The sequence below is a fragment of the Condylura cristata genome, unplaced genomic scaffold (assembly GCF_000260355.1).
Source record: "Condylura cristata isolate star-nosed mole 26May11 unplaced genomic scaffold, ConCri1.0 scaffold00030, whole genome shotgun sequence".
Taxonomy (NCBI): Eukaryota; Metazoa; Chordata; class Mammalia; order Eulipotyphla; family Talpidae; genus Condylura; species Condylura cristata.
The window spans coordinates 7098321-7113774 of NW_004567131.1; the positions used below are offsets into that span (position 1 = coordinate 7098321).

General features: G+C 43.0%; 1 long non-coding RNA gene across 3 annotated transcripts in view; it reads left to right on the forward strand.

Moving 5' to 3' along the window:
- LOC105854235 overlaps positions 1 to 15251 on the forward strand; it is a 136022-nt gene extending 120771 nt beyond the window's left edge. For all 3 annotated transcript variants that reach the window (XR_001145935.1, XR_001145933.1, XR_001145934.1), the window contains 2 exons: positions 10244 to 10545; positions 12522 to 15251. This is a non-coding gene — a long non-coding RNA (uncharacterized LOC105854235). The remainder of the gene's footprint in view (positions 1 to 10243; positions 10546 to 12521) is intronic.
- The last annotated feature ends 203 nt before the right edge of the window (positions 15252 to 15454 follow it).

Below are 15454 nucleotides of genomic sequence, written 5' to 3' on the forward strand. Positions count from 1 at the left end.
GGGGCAGGCGGGGATCGAACTCATGCGGAAGTGGCTTAAGCTTCTTAGTGCAGTGCTTTAACCCGCTGTGCCACCAGGGAGGGCCCAGTCTGACCTTTCTTTTCTACCTTAGCAGCAGCCATGGAGGGTGGCTGAGAGCATGTGATCTGGGAATCTGACCACAATGAAGGGGAAGAGTGGCAGGAATGTCACACTCAGAATATGTCATTCACAGGCCACTCAGACTTTGCTTGGACAGAGATACCCATCAGCTTACCCTCCCATCCTGTACTCCATCACACAGGCAGACCTCCCCTGACTTCACCTCTCCTTAGGTTTCAAGGCTTGCCACCTGTGTCTCTATGGTCCTTGCTTATGTGCTCTGGTTACTTCAAGACCAGGTGAAATGCTTTCATCACCCTGAAACAACTGATGTGAGTGTCAGCCTCAGCTGACTGGACAATGTTGAGAAACAGGGACCATGTCTGTTCACTTTATACTACTGGTGAACCAAGCAGGATGCATGTGAGGTGGGGGTGGAAGACAAGACAGGAATGTGTGGGGGATGGGTCAGGAGGTGAGGTCCGGGACCCAACTTATGAAGCCCCACAGGTCATCTCACACAGGTATTCAGTAGAAGCTGATCAATGGAATACTATATGACATTCTACAAAAAAAATGTTATAACTCAAGAACCAGTAACTAGTCACAGTGAGAAAAAATAAAACTAGCCATTTATGTCCCTGGTTTTGTGTGTGCTTATAAAGTGTATTAGTTTAAGTGAGACTTTATTGATTGATTCCATTTATCAGTTTAAGAGATTTATGGCACCTATACCTGAGTTTGTTGTGCCAAATATTGTATGTGCAAAATTAAAACATAATTCAAAATACTTAATATAGCGTCTCTGAGTTGTCATCAATACTGGCCATATTTGGGCAGAACATCAAATCCAAAATAATCACACTTGGCAACAGAAATTTACAAAGAAAAAAGAACCCAAATTCACTAGCTGGCAGTGGCCTTTGGATGACACAAACCATTGCCAGTCACGCAAATATGATATTTTGGCAACAAGACAGAGCAGGCGGGACTTGGCCTGGGAGCCTCAAGAAGAAGGTAGTTGGGAAAGAACAGTAACCAACCACGCTGGAGATGGAGGGGCAGGCAGCCTGGGCATTTGTGAAGTTGGCTTTCTAGTCAGGCTCTTCCCTGTTAGAACCCACTCTTTTCCTGGGGCTTTGTCCTGAGCTCTCACTTTCTGATGAGCTTCTTTGGGTGACTGAAGCCTTCTGCCCATCTTCTTCTTTTGGATTTGACACTATCCTAAGTGTTAGTTTTCTGAGCACTTTGTCATTCCCACATACCTCAGCACACAGGAAAGTAGTGTTCAGCCAAATACCCAGGAGTCTGCCATCTAAAGCCAGGGGGCCTTGGGTCGCCACCTCACTAAAAAGGGAATAGGACAGCATACATGTAATTACAGAGCCAACACCAAAAAGCATGGAGTTAGAGGCAAATGTAGAGGTCAGGTGACCAGGGAGTTCAGTGTAGAGGGGCCAAAATAGCCTGGGTCTAAGTCAACAGAGATACATCTGCCAAGAGTTGGCATGGGAACAGGGGGCCATAGCAAGCCTCATGCTGTGACTTGGAACAGCCACTGGGGTGCTGGCAGATTCTCATGGCCATGAGTCAGGCATCACTGCTGGCCCAGCTCAGGCGCTGTCAGCCTTTAGGTGACTTTCTAACTAAGGTGGAGAGGGGCTGTGGCCGTGCTGTAAGAAGCTAAGTTCTACAGAGTTCTGTTAAGATCACTTGAAAGTGATTAATAACCCCAGGGTGTGATCAGAATAATCCCGCCCCCGCCCCCGCCTTTTTTTTCTTTTTTCCAGAACTTACATGGAGAGCCTCACTCTGGATCTGCCAACTCAGATCTTGGGAGATGGCTGGGCCAAGGTAGAAAGGTGTAGATGAGTTACAGTGCTGCCTGGTGACGCTGATACAGCAACACTAACCCTGCCCCAAGGTTAGCACCATCTTGGCTGTGTAATTTTGAGTCTAGAGATGGTGCTCTTTTACCTCACATTTCTCAAAGTTCCTTTCACATAATAGCCCTAAAAACAACATTGCTTGATTGATTGAATGGATATGTGAATAAATGAACAAACACTTCAGTTCAACAGCTATGACAACAAATTGTAAATGTCAACAAATAGTAAGAACAGTGTTTCCCATAATGGATTTAAAATACAGTTGTAAGTAAGCTTTAAAGTTGCCCATTTATAACAATAGCTAAATAAGGCAACACTAATGTCTATTTTATAGACTAATGTGGCTCAAAAGTATATGATCTTACTGAAGAAAACAACCATGGTATTCTACTAACATCACAGACGAGAGTGTGAAATGAAAGCAGGCACTCCACCTAACTTACAATTAATTATAAAATCGGAGGCTTAAATTCTGACTTTGGAAACAATGGGACCATAATTACGTGTCTAAAACCCAAAATGGAATCCCACAAGTGTTTGACAAGTCGAACATAAGGATGATGGAGTGGTTTACCCATCAGCTTGACCACAGAGCAACCCTGGTGAGTCACGATTTCAGGTCGTGGTAGGATTTCTCATTATCCTCTATTCTTCTCCAGCAAGTATATTGAGCTCGGGCCACTTGATGGATGTGACTGTGTTTGTGAATTCAGGCTGGCCTGCTGTCTTTGTGGATCTGACCCGTATATAAAATAGCCATGCAAATTAGCATGGGCCCAGGCAAGAAAAATTAAGCCAGGCCTAAAGGCAATCAAGTAAAAGGTTTCAAAGGGCAAAAGAAGAGGAATATGATTGGAAATAGTGATGTTCTATTTTCCAGCTTTCTCTAGCTTACCATGCTGTGATTTTTTTTTTTTTCTCTTTGTCACTAGAAAACTCACATATGCAAAAGCGCTGGTGAAAGTATTTATGGTTGGAGAAAAACAGTTCATGTTGAAAGTTGTATTAAAGGGACCAAAGAGGCTGCTCTGCCGCCAGACCTGAAGTAGGATTTCAAGGCACCCGAGTCCTGACCTCCGTGTGCCACTGTGTCTGGACAGTGCTTGCCACTCAGGGCTGCTTCATTTACTTGTTTTATAAATTTGTTTGCCTATCTCCTGCATGGGACTGTAAGTTCTCAAGGCTTAGAATCTTGCCTGTCTTTGACCATCTTTGCTTTCCAGTGTGTAGCACAGAAAGGAACGAAAGGAAACTGCGTGATGATCCTGGAGTTGAGCCCAGTGTCAGTGCCCAGCAAGGCTTGCAGGATGCCTGACCTTCACAGAGCTCTCTGCTGGCCCTGCAGTTCTCAGACCCTCTTCTGCTCTGCTCCGGATGCCTTGAACTCTCATTAGACTTTCTTTTATCTACTCTGGAAAGCTGCCTGGAGAAACACCACTCTGAGAAATGGAGAGAGAATCTGAGGAGCAGAGGCAAGCCAGAGGAGGCAAAGCAGGGCTATGATCTAAGAATGAACTGGAGGGGTAGAGGGAGGGGTCAGACAGACAGGGATACAGAGGAGAGACAGGCAGACGGAAAGAGGCGGAGACAGACAGGCACACAGAGGGGAGACAGACAGACAGAAAGAGAGGCGGAGACAGACAGGCAGACAGAGGAGAGAGAGACAAGAAGAGGAAGAGAAAGGCAGAGGAGAGAGACGGAGAGAGAGTTGGAGAGAAACAGGCAGACAGGGGAGAGGGACAGAGAGTGTTGGAGAGAGAAAGATAGACAGAGGAGTGACAGAAGAGGGAGAGAGAGAGACTGAGAGAGCACCAAATGTGCGCTCTCAGCACTGGAAGCACAGAGGGACTAGAGTTAAGGCAACATGAAGAGTCAGGAATCAAGTAAAAGGCCAAGGTTATAGAGATGGGGGCCTGGTCACCGAGGTGTGTAGTTTCATAGAGGACAATACATACATGCTTCTGTAGGGACAGAGTAAATATCTAGAAATATTTACTGGACTCTCATTATGTGTGCTCTACAGGATCTTCTCCTCATGGGAATAACAGACTGCTAGTAGAGATTAATGGTCAGTTTGATGCCCACCTTGGTGTTACCACTGGGTCCTCTGTCAAGTAGTTCTCCTCCCATGAGGTTGATTGTGTGTAATAACACAGAAAGGGGATGTATGTATCAGCAACAAGGAATAATAGAATGAAATTGCCACTTTATTGTAATATCCCAATTGCTCCCCAGAAAGTTCTGGTTAAGCTGGATTGGAACCTGTGATTTATACTTAAGGACAGATTGCCTAATCTACCATGAAGACCTCTTCACTCTCCCCTCTCCCCAAATTAAAATCACAGGCCTAGTAAATTAAGAACATCTGTAGGGAGAGAAGGTTCATGAAAGAAGGCTTGCTCAGTAGAGCACATCCTTCACCCAGTGACAGAGTCAGCCATGTCTACATGATGTCAGTCAGAAGGGAGATGGCCTGGGTCTACAGACAGGCACACAGAGTCATGTGTGGTGCTCACACCATCACCAGTTGCATCTTGCCCTCTCTGTTAGCATTCTTTTCTTGGAGGGCAAGGGGCCTCACAGGAAGGAGCAAGGCCAGGACACAGTGAACAGGCAGAAACATGAAGGCCTGGGAGGAAAACAATCCCTCCCCTCCAACAATGGTAGTAATAATACTAATGACAGTATTTCTCTTTTTGTATGGAATGCTATCACTTCCAGAGTGCTTTTAAATGTAGTGTATAATCTTTATAACAATCATGCTTGATAGCTGTCATTAGCCTTGAAATAAACAGGTTGCTTAATTGACTTACCCAAGAGCTTAAACCTTATAAGTAGCAGACAGGAATCAATGCTAAACGGGCAAATCTTGCCAGTTCTCTCTGTTCTTCACACTGAAAACTAAGTGGAACATGGGTATATGGGCAGAACCTGACACTATGCCATGCGTTTTGAGCTTTCCTTTCTTTCTTTCTTTTTTTTTTTTTTTTTTAAGATTTATTTATTTATGCATACAGAAATGGGATACAGGCCAGAGCTGCAGGGGTAGTAAGAGGATTCACCAGAAACAGATTGGGGAGCAGAACAGACAGATAAATAAAATACAATGCTGAGAGGAGCAGCAGGTGAGACAGGAGAGGTCTGCTGAACCATTTGGGTCAGCTCTAGGGGTGGAAATGGAACTCTCATTGAAAGGGCCATGGTTTGGCTTAGCTTTGCACTGTAGTTCTCAACCCACTGGCCAACAGGGAGGGATGACCTTTCCTTTCTATCATTGGTCCTGCTAAAGTCTACTTACAGCATATTTTCTTCCCTTTGGATTCCCAATAGAGGGAATTCTTGGTCTGCCTTTGCCTTTCTGTTGATCCCTTCTCAATTTATAATAATACATAATTAAAATTTTTTCTACTTAAATTTAAAATTTTCAATTATTTCACAAACACAGAGGTTATAGTCTATAGGGCTTATGGTACTTGTTATCACCTAATTGCCTTGGTTACTTACCAAGAAGTCTTTCTCACTCAAATATTATAAGATTATAGGTGTGTAATTTTAAATTTCATACAGCAGAAAAATCACAAATAACATTTAAAAAACAGGGAAAAATTATTTGCAGTCTGTATAATAGCTATTACATGATTTACTGCCTTTACTGTACACAGAGCTCCCACAAATCAATAAAAGGAAACAAATTGTCCAATAAAATGGGAAAGGGTATATATCGTTTTTCCTCAAGAGCAAAAATGGCAAACATCTGAAAATATATTACATCCTTAAAAAGTAGAGTTACTTGAATAAAACAATAATTAAAGTGTGTTTCCTTATCAAAAACAAAGAAAAGAGAGAGACCAGTGCTGATGGTTTTTGAGAAATGGGTGTTCCTAAGCACTAATAGTTGGAATGTAAATACTACAACTTCTGCAGGGAAGTTATACATCACCAAATTTAAAATATGCAATCTTAGCTTTGCTCTAAAATCCCAATTAAAAAAATTGTTTACTAAAATAGATACTAAAAAGCCATTTTGACTATTTTTATAGTTCAGGGGCATTAAATATATTCACATTGCCATACAACCATCACTATTTGTCTGTAGAACTTTATATCTTCCCCAATTTAAACTTTATAATTCACTAGCCACTAACTTCCCATTCCCCTTAGCACCAACCCCTGACGACTATTTTCCACTTTCTGCTTTAGAAAGATGACTACTGAACAACAACATATATGCACAAAAATCCTGGGGATCTACTATGTGTTAGGAATTAAACAAGCCAGAAGAGTTAACTTCTCTCATGCAAAAGTTATGATCTAGAGAAGGAAGATCAACCATAAACAAACATCTAAGCAATAAAGTATTAGTTTCAATCAGTGCTTTGAAGAAAATAAACAGATGAATGTGACAGTGATTCCAAGGATACTCAGAACAGAGTAAAAAGGTCTCTCAAGTACTATTTATGAAAGCAAACAAATTAGAAACATCTAAATGTCTGAGCAACATATCTGCTAAGGCGTCAAGCCCACCTGGCCGGATGTCAGCACATGACAGTTCACTGTCGACTCAGAACCTTTCTCAGAATTAACTCCATTAGTTCAGAGTGCCTTCTGTAGAGCATTTTCCTGGAGACAGTTTCCAAAATTTGGGGGTAGCAGATAAATTAACAGGGGTAGGCGCCCAGGCTGCTTTTTTTCTGAGAAGGAATGTGTAGATGACAGTTTCAAATGTTTGATGTCCAATTCCTCCCGAAACAGTAAAAGAGCACAAGGCAATCAAGAGGCAGATCTAAATCTTTCTGTGGTTTTACTTTTGTTCTGGCAGGCTGAGCAACATTGGAAAAAAATTAGTGTGTGCATGGGAAACATATTCTTCCTTTTCTTGACTAACTGACACATTGGAGAGCAGGCGTGAGGGGCAGTGCCATTGCTTGTGATGCATGTGAAATACACAGGACAACTTCAACAGCATCGAGGGCCTGGCCCAGCCTGAGCCTAGGCGGGCAAATTCAAGGATCATGTAACACTCTGCTGTTCAGTAATACCACTGAAATAAAAGCACATTCAGGATGATTTTTAGTTTTAGCTTGAATTTCTGTTTCATTTGCTTCCAGAAAGAATTTTTTTCATCTTAACATTATTATATTTCAAAAGTTTTGGCAATTGTATAAATATGGTGTGGACACTCTGGTCTTGAATGAAAACCCTGTGTCATAAAATACACTGAAAAACAAATTCAGGACCTCACTTTTAACTATAGGATGGAACGACAGTCACTTTGTCTAATGTAAAGAGCAATTTATGGTTCGGAACCACACTCTATTGCTGTTTCTGTGGATTACTAGTTGTGGATTGGGTGGGCTATTTGACTCTAGGAGCCTGGAAAAGAGAAATTACAATAGTCCCTACTCGGAGGATTGCTGTAAGGAGGAAGCAAGGACAGGAAAGGCACCAAGCTCAGCACACAAGATGGCTTTTTCTTTTTTCCTCTGGCTTCATGGAGTCTGGCATTACTGACAGAGCAAAAAGACTGAAATGGAAAACCAACATTTATTTTTGTCTATATAACTACGACAAGATTCAACTAATTCTCCTGTTGATTTTAAGCCCTATTCCCCCAGTGCTGACACCTCAGCTGAGCTGTAGCAGGAATTTAAGTACCACCTCAGTTTCAAAGGGACTGAGGCTGTCTGGAACAACTCGAGATAACTAGGGACCGTGAGGGAAACCCATGGGGAAAATTGCTGGAGGATCTAAAGATGTTTAGCTGGGAGAAGGCTCTAGGGGGACATGAGTGCTCTCTTCCAGTCTTTGAAAGAAAAGGCATGTGGAAGAGAAATTAGATGGATTCGGCATGGCTTTGAAATGGAGTTTTATATATATAGAGAGAGAGGGGCGGGGAGAAACCTTTATCATAAAAAAGATGTCAAAGAACGATGTTATCTTCTGAGGTAAGGAGTATCCTATCATTAGAGGAATTCTGTCAGAGAATAAACAGGCCTCAGAAATGTACCGGGAATTGTGTATCAGAAAAGGGCTGGGTGAGAGTGTTCTCTAGGGTTCTTTACAGGTCAGGGAGGCTGAAATTCAGGTAGCTACGAAATGCAATATTTGCCTGCAGGAACTTAAGGAAGAACAGCCTTAGGGAGGTGTAAGGCACATAGAGAAGCACACAGGTGAATTTATGTGTGGCCTTTAACCTTCAATAACAAAGGAATGTCATGCCACATTGGGGGAAAAAAAGACCTTTAAGTATTAGAAATGAAAATGTTCATAATTTAGACTAGTGTATCATATTTTATAGCTTCATGTAGACACAGGAGCCAAATGCAATTGAACCAAGATCTCAAGCATTGAGTTACACTTTAATTGTACCTCCCCACTTCACCTTGTGATTTTGACATAAGTGATTAAAAATGAACGCAGACCTTTGACCTACCCATTTGGTTGTTATTTTTCCCCCCTATTCACCTGCAAACCTCTGCTGATTGTTTCATAGAGTTTTGTTCAACTTGCTTTTAACAGCTAAACATTAAAGCCACAGAGAACATAAACAGGAAACTGGTGTTTAGGTGGGAGTTCCTAGGAATTTTATACTACTGACCACAGAGTCCAAGAGAGAAAGGAAATAGGAAAAACAGTGTAAATACCTGGGTGACTAATGACTATGCAGCTCAGTAGATTTTTCTGGACATGTAATGGGAAGTCTCTTCCTGGGGAAACACCCTTAAAATTTTTCGGGACCCAGAGTGGCACCCTGGGGCCAGATAGTGGCGTTTACAGCAGGAAGGTGGCTGTGTTCACAGATCACCCACTACCTGTCAGAAAGTCTGCAGACTGCTTCCAAGTGATCAACTCTATTTGCATGCGTGGTGCAAACATTTTGCCCAGCACCGGGATTCCCAGGCCTCTGTTGTATAGGATTGTCAGCCACCCCTGTCCTTGTTCACAAGGATAGCGCCTAAGAGGATTTAAAATCAAGTGGGCACATTTGCAGGGCCTTGTTCTGAAGAGGCAGCTGCAGCTCGGGCCTGTCGGCCTGGCGCAGCCCACCGCGGGTCCCTGGGGACTGCTTTGTCCTCAGAGGGGCCGCCATGGGGGCTCCATTGTGTGAGGAACAGGCTTTATTCTCCTGCCCTCTCCCTCCCCAGGGCCCCTTCCCCACCCCCATGCAGACTTTTCTCTCAAGCTGCCGGGATCCCCCTGCTGCCGCATTTCCAATGCAGAGGCAGGCAGGGCTTTGGGCTGCCATCTGCACGCCGAGATTGACAGCAGCCCCGGAAGGTCAGTGCCTCAACGATTTCTGTCTGAACAGCAGGCCACCCAGGTCTCCCGAGCAAAACAGGAACATCTGCTCCCCTTAATTTAGAACACTGGTTTTAATTTCACCAGAGCCCTTTGCTTAAAGCTCTCCTCGGACTCCGGGGGAGGGGGCCGGGAAGAGGCCTGCAACAGACGCACTGTCCACCCCCAACTCTCCTCAGCTGAGATTTGGGGGGAGAAGGGGGTGGCCTCTCACCTCTCACGTGACTTGAGTGACGTCGTGCAGGGAGGGGGGCAGGTTGAGCAGGTGGGCGAACCGGGCGAGCTGGTCCGAGGGCGCCTGAATGCACGGTTGCACCCAGGGTCTGCTGGGAGCAGGCTGCTCCGCCCAGGAGGGGCCAGAGGGGGCGATTGGGGGCGGAGGCTAACCTGGAACCTGCTGGGTGCGACCATTCCTGTCTGTGTGGATGGGTTGGGCAGCCCTCAGGCTCATCTCCGTGGGGCAGACAGATTTTTGGCACTCCCTCACTTGTGGGAAGAGCAAATGAATGGGCAGCAAAGTCTGTTGCTGCTATAGCCAGTAATCCAGCTGTGCCCTTCTCCTGCAAGTCTCTGGGCTGGCAGTTTTAAAGCTGGCCTTCCTTCAGTGGGCAAGGCCAAATGCTGCCTGGACGGTTGACATCAAAAACCATCCTGGCTTTTCTGCTTCATAGTTGGGCAAAAGATTGAAAGGAAGGGGGAAAACATTAACATTTCTGTTGCCTTTCTATCATTAGCTGATAAACTTCTTAAAAACAGCCACACTGTGTGTTATTCATCATTGCGTCTCCTGCCCTTAACACAAATGTTTAGAGACAAATTAAGGGGGGGGTAGGTGTGGGAAGAAGGGGGAATCTCCTTGTGAGCACTGCATATAGCTGTTCTTCAATATGAGACAAATAACTAATGCATACAACTAGGTATTAATTGTTTGTTCTCTCTCTTCCCTCTCTCTCTTCCTTTCACAAACATTTTAGCAAATGCCCCTGTGTACCCCATACCAGGTGATAAACTAGGACTTAAAGAAACAAGACTCACAGCCCTTTGTGGTCACGGGTGCTAGTTACAAGGAAACAGCTCACTATGACTGGCTCATCAATGCCACTGAGCTCAGCGGAATAACCTAGCTTCTAGAAAGAGAAGGATGTCAAGTTTATGCTGAAGAGTGTGGAGAAGCTTACTTGGTGACGGGCCCTTTGAGGGGACACACCTGCATGCTGTTGATCTGCTCATTCTCTAGGACTAAAGTGAAATGTTGCTCCCCTAGTTTCTCCACAAGGTAAGGTCCTGTGCGGTTCCTGAGTGCCACATCCTAACACAGTGTGTGTTTGCAGGGAGCACCTAGTAACATTTTGCTGCTCAGGGCTACCTGGGAGCTGCTCTGTCTCCAGCAACTCCTCCTAGGCTCCTGGAAGGTGTGGGGGAGAATTTAACAAAATTAATTTGCCTCATCTTTGGCTTCTTTGCTACAGGTGTGACACATTTGTTCCTTTTTTATTGTTCCTTTTTGACAGTAAGGAGAGACTCGAGGATATGATTCAAGAAGTGTTGGTGGCACAGTGATGACTGAAATGGAATTTTGCTCTACCACTTTCTTAGCTCTGTGATTTCAGAAGAGTTGCTTAACTGTCTGTGCCTTAGTCACTTCATTTGTGCATAGAAATAATAATATCGAACTTATGTTGGCATTAAGATTTTTTAAAGTTCTTGCGTATATTTTGCATTCTCAGATAAGTACACCTTTTTAATGCTAGTTAATTGATTAATTAATTGATGCTAATTAATTGATTAATTAAAATTAAATATTTCACCTCATGTAAGTTAACTAATTCTGTTTTATATTAGTGGAACAAGATCACAGAGGACTATGGCCGACAGACTAGTTTTTCCTCTACTTGCCGTCTCTGAGCGTAAATGAAATGTTCTGTCTTCCTCATTCCTTGTCCACCTAGAAGAATTCCATTTCTTTAACAGCATTGCCAAACTCTCTAAGAGTCATGATTTTCATTGCACGTGATTCCCAAAGAGGGGTGGAAAATAATTAAAATCAAATTTAAAAATTTGCCTCGAATTTTCCAATAGGCACGTGCTATATTCCTCAGCAATGGGGTTATGATACAGAAAGCTATCTTATTTATTTTTTAAAGATTTAGTTTTAGTATTTCTGCATATAAAACAGGGGTGTAGGCCAGAGGTGTGAGGGAGATGAGATGATTCAGCAGAGACAGAGTAGGGAGCAGGACAGGTGGATTTACTGAAAACACTGCTGAGACAGAAGACGTCTGCTATGCCCTATGTGGGTCAGCCCCCTGGCCGGGGATCCAACTCAGGCCACAGCAGTGACAGCACTGAGAACACCTTACCCCTGTGCCAGCAGGGAGGCCTGGCCATATTATTTTAAACAGTAGAAAGTTAGTGAAAGGTAAAGAGGATTTTACCTTACCTATTTCAACTCATGGATTTTCAATCATGAAAAAAAAAATCAATACTGAATTATTAAGAGAAGAAAAAATTTCAGGGATTATATTAGAGTACAGTGTGAAAAGTCACATTGTTTTAAAATTTCACTTAAAATGCCAGGCTAAGAGAAAGTTGCTTATGGAAATCCAAAGGGGCTATGAAAATGAGTGTTGAGATATATTTTTAATCCCTGGTTATAAAATGAGCAGTTTTATCCCAACTCTTTATTTTCTGTATAAGTTATTAACTTGGACAATGTTGCTGTAATAGATGTTTGAAATAACTATTTTCAGATACAATCGCCAATGTATCATTAAGGCTTCATATTTTGAAGCATCAGGCAAGGGACATGATTTTCACATACAGGCTCTGTTAGTGAATAGGTCCAAACTGGTGGCTGGCCCAAGTATCCTGACATCACTTAACTCTTACAGGAATTTACTACTTAGAGATCAGCAAGTTACTAAACATCAAAAGATTCTCAGATGATGCTTTAAAACAACACGCAGTTTTAGATCTGGGAGTCTGTCAGGTCTTGCTTGGGTACAACCTGTCTTTACTGGGTGTGTTCCTTGTCCCTTTTCCCAGCCACTGAGGCAGGCTTGCTGTAGGTGCAACCTGACAGCTCTATTAACCCATGCTGATGGGTCATCCTCTACTGGAGATAACAGGGTGTGCCAGGGGCCCTTTCGTTACTAACCTCAACATGACATGCAGAGGTGTAAGGTTGGGTGGAAAACCTTTGACCGACAGAGCATAAGCACTAATAGACAAATGCTTTCTTTCTTCCCCTAGATGGAAAATTCTGTGACATCTTTCATACAATTCTGCAGGCAGCCTAAAAGGAGTCAGCCACCACCAGAAGCCATGCCAACCTCATAACCCATCCTCGTATTGGTTTCCCATCTTCTCTGCTTGGTTCATCTTGTCCCTGTCTCCTGCTCACTAGGTAACACTCCCCATGGAAGTATTAGTCTCAGGGTCTGCCTGCTAGAAGATGGCTAAGTCCTAGTTTTTTTTCTTTTTTTATTAATCAGGGTACAGTGTCTAAGCTGTCTCAACACCCCCTCATATCAGCCCTCCTTTCACTGTCAGTAGGCAGTTAGTATGTTTTAGATATGGGGAATGAGGTTGCTGTAGCCCTGCTTTGGACACGGTACATCTCGGTGAAAGCGGTGAACTGTGATTGTCTTTGTTTCAGTCACAGAAGGCCTGGGATGAAGTCTACAGCTCGCATCTGGCATCTGGCCAGCAACATTGGCCATGTGCTTTTGTCTACTAACTTTAACCTGGCTCTGTTTGATTTTTCCAATCTGTATTTTTAACTTCCTCCCAAGTTTTTATTTGTTCATTTTATCTTGTTCTATTTATGGATTTGAGGGATATAAATAAGTAAAGAACCATGTGAGCAAGACTTTTTTAAAAATATCATATGCCCAGAATCACATATGTTACCCTTGCCATGTAACAAAACTTCAGAAAATCATGGTTTTTAAAATTAGCAGAAGAAAACTTTATTGTCTTCTTTAATATAAATTTGTTTAATCACTTATAAGCCTCTGAATTCATATTTGTGAATTTTTGATTATTTTCTTAATTTTGAAGAAGTAAGCAGTAGATAGGAAAGATAAAAACTAAATAAGAGCATAGTCTACCATTGACCCCACAGTTTGATTGTGGGTTTGTAACTTGACCATTCTTAACCTTTTTTTTTTTTTTTCATCTAAATTACAGAAAGTTTGGGTATGTGACAATAATGGGTCACATGATCAGAATTTGGCTTATATGGGAATCCAGGAAGTCATAAAGGGTACCCATGGAAGCACTATTAACAGTAATGAACAATTTTAAGTGTACTAGTAGAAAGTAAATTCAAAACAATGGACAAGCATCGCAGCCTGACTTCAAACTACTGATTAAATAAATGTGCCTCAGAAATGTCAGGCAAACTGAAAGGGCCTACTGACATGTGGATCTTGCTGGCAGGGGAAAGAAGAATATGTCACAATCCAAGTATACCTGAGGGGAATTGGGTTGAGGAGCAACATAGAATTACTTTGGTTATTGTCCCATCCCAATGGGCTCAACTCTGGGTCCCAAGGAAATAGCTCTCTCACAAAAGAGAGGGTAGTGCGAACACAGGTTTGGGGATGCCTTCTGGGGTTTGCCGGGAGCACAGAGAACTGTGTAGTGTTCCCTACAGTCCTTGAAGTGTTTTAATAGTCAGGGGCATCAATAAGAACAAGCAAATAGAACTGAGAAAACCGTCCATGACTTCAGTCATGCAGGTCCCAAGGATGCCCGGAAATAATTATTATGAAGGCCGTTAGATTTGAAGGCACCAAGATCCACATTAAGCAGGTAGAATCAAGAGCACAAGATCCACATTAAGCAGGTAGAATAAAGACATGCAGAATTCCCCATGCTACCCAAAAGTAGAATGTTCCTATTTGATGTGATTTAGTAGGTTATTTTTTGTATCTTGGAATGCTCAAAAGTTTTTCCGTATAAATTAATGGTAATAGCATTCCCAGACACACACAAATAAGCTACCAAATCATACCATGTAGCAATGTTCTCCTTTCAGACAGTAAAGAAAACCTGTAGATACCATCCAAGTCTCCCTCCAAGAATAAAGCCCATTCCTCCAGCTGCTAAAAATGTCCTGGTAGACTGCCGTCAGCTGAGGGAATTGCTTACCCCAAGTCATGCTTCCTTCTAGGGACAACAGGAAGTGGTTGCAGGACAAGGGGTAGGGAAGAGGTTCTTGCCAATATATCACATCCAAAGTAAAATATAAGTTTTGCATCTTACAACTCCCACCACAAAAAGTTGAAGTACAAAATCTGAGGAATATATTTGAGTTCTGGAAGAAGTATATTCCACACCTGGGGAAACTATTTTGGTGTTTAACTTTGAACAGTTTTGAGAAGATAGAACAAGACCAGGATTTACACCAGATCTAGGTTTCATTGCAAGCAATCCTACCACTCAACCATATGAGCCAATGGGTTTCTGAGCATTAGAGGTGCTAGTGGTGGAAAAAGGTGTCATGCGGAATTTTTGGCAAGTCCCAATCAGAAGATCATGATGGAGAATCTAGGATACTGAAGTGAATCTATGCCAATCTGTAGCAACAAAGTTTACAACTTTTGAACAGCGCTGGCATGCTATGGTGACCTAGCAGAGAAAGAGCACCTAAGCATGGGACACCCCATGACCACATGACTAAAGCAGCCCACCTGATTGGGTTCTGGCAGAACCAGCACATTTTAGATGGGATAGCCCAAGAAACACTCATCGCAAGACCAGCCTGGTATCTGGGATGAAGCACAAGCAAGATAGAGGACAAACTCAGACTGCAAAAAGTGTCCCATGTCACCTGCTGCCACTGAACTAGCATCTTCCCTTCAGCACACACCCATGGTCACATGGGGGACTCTGTAGGGTCAATTGATTAGGGGGAAAGGAGCTTAAGTTTGCTTCACGGGTGGGCCAGCTCTATACACGTTTGCAGCTGAAAATGGATGGTGAATGCATTACAGACTACTTGAAGGTGGTCTTAAAAGACAGGGTGAGAGAAGGATGCAGGTGGTGTGCCTGCTTATCCACTTGTGCTGAAAGAGAAGGGACCAGTGGTTAGACATGGGCCTAGATGGAGAAAAGTCGGCAGATTGCAACACAGAGTAGATGTGCATAGATGTATGTGAGAACAAGCATGTTAGTAC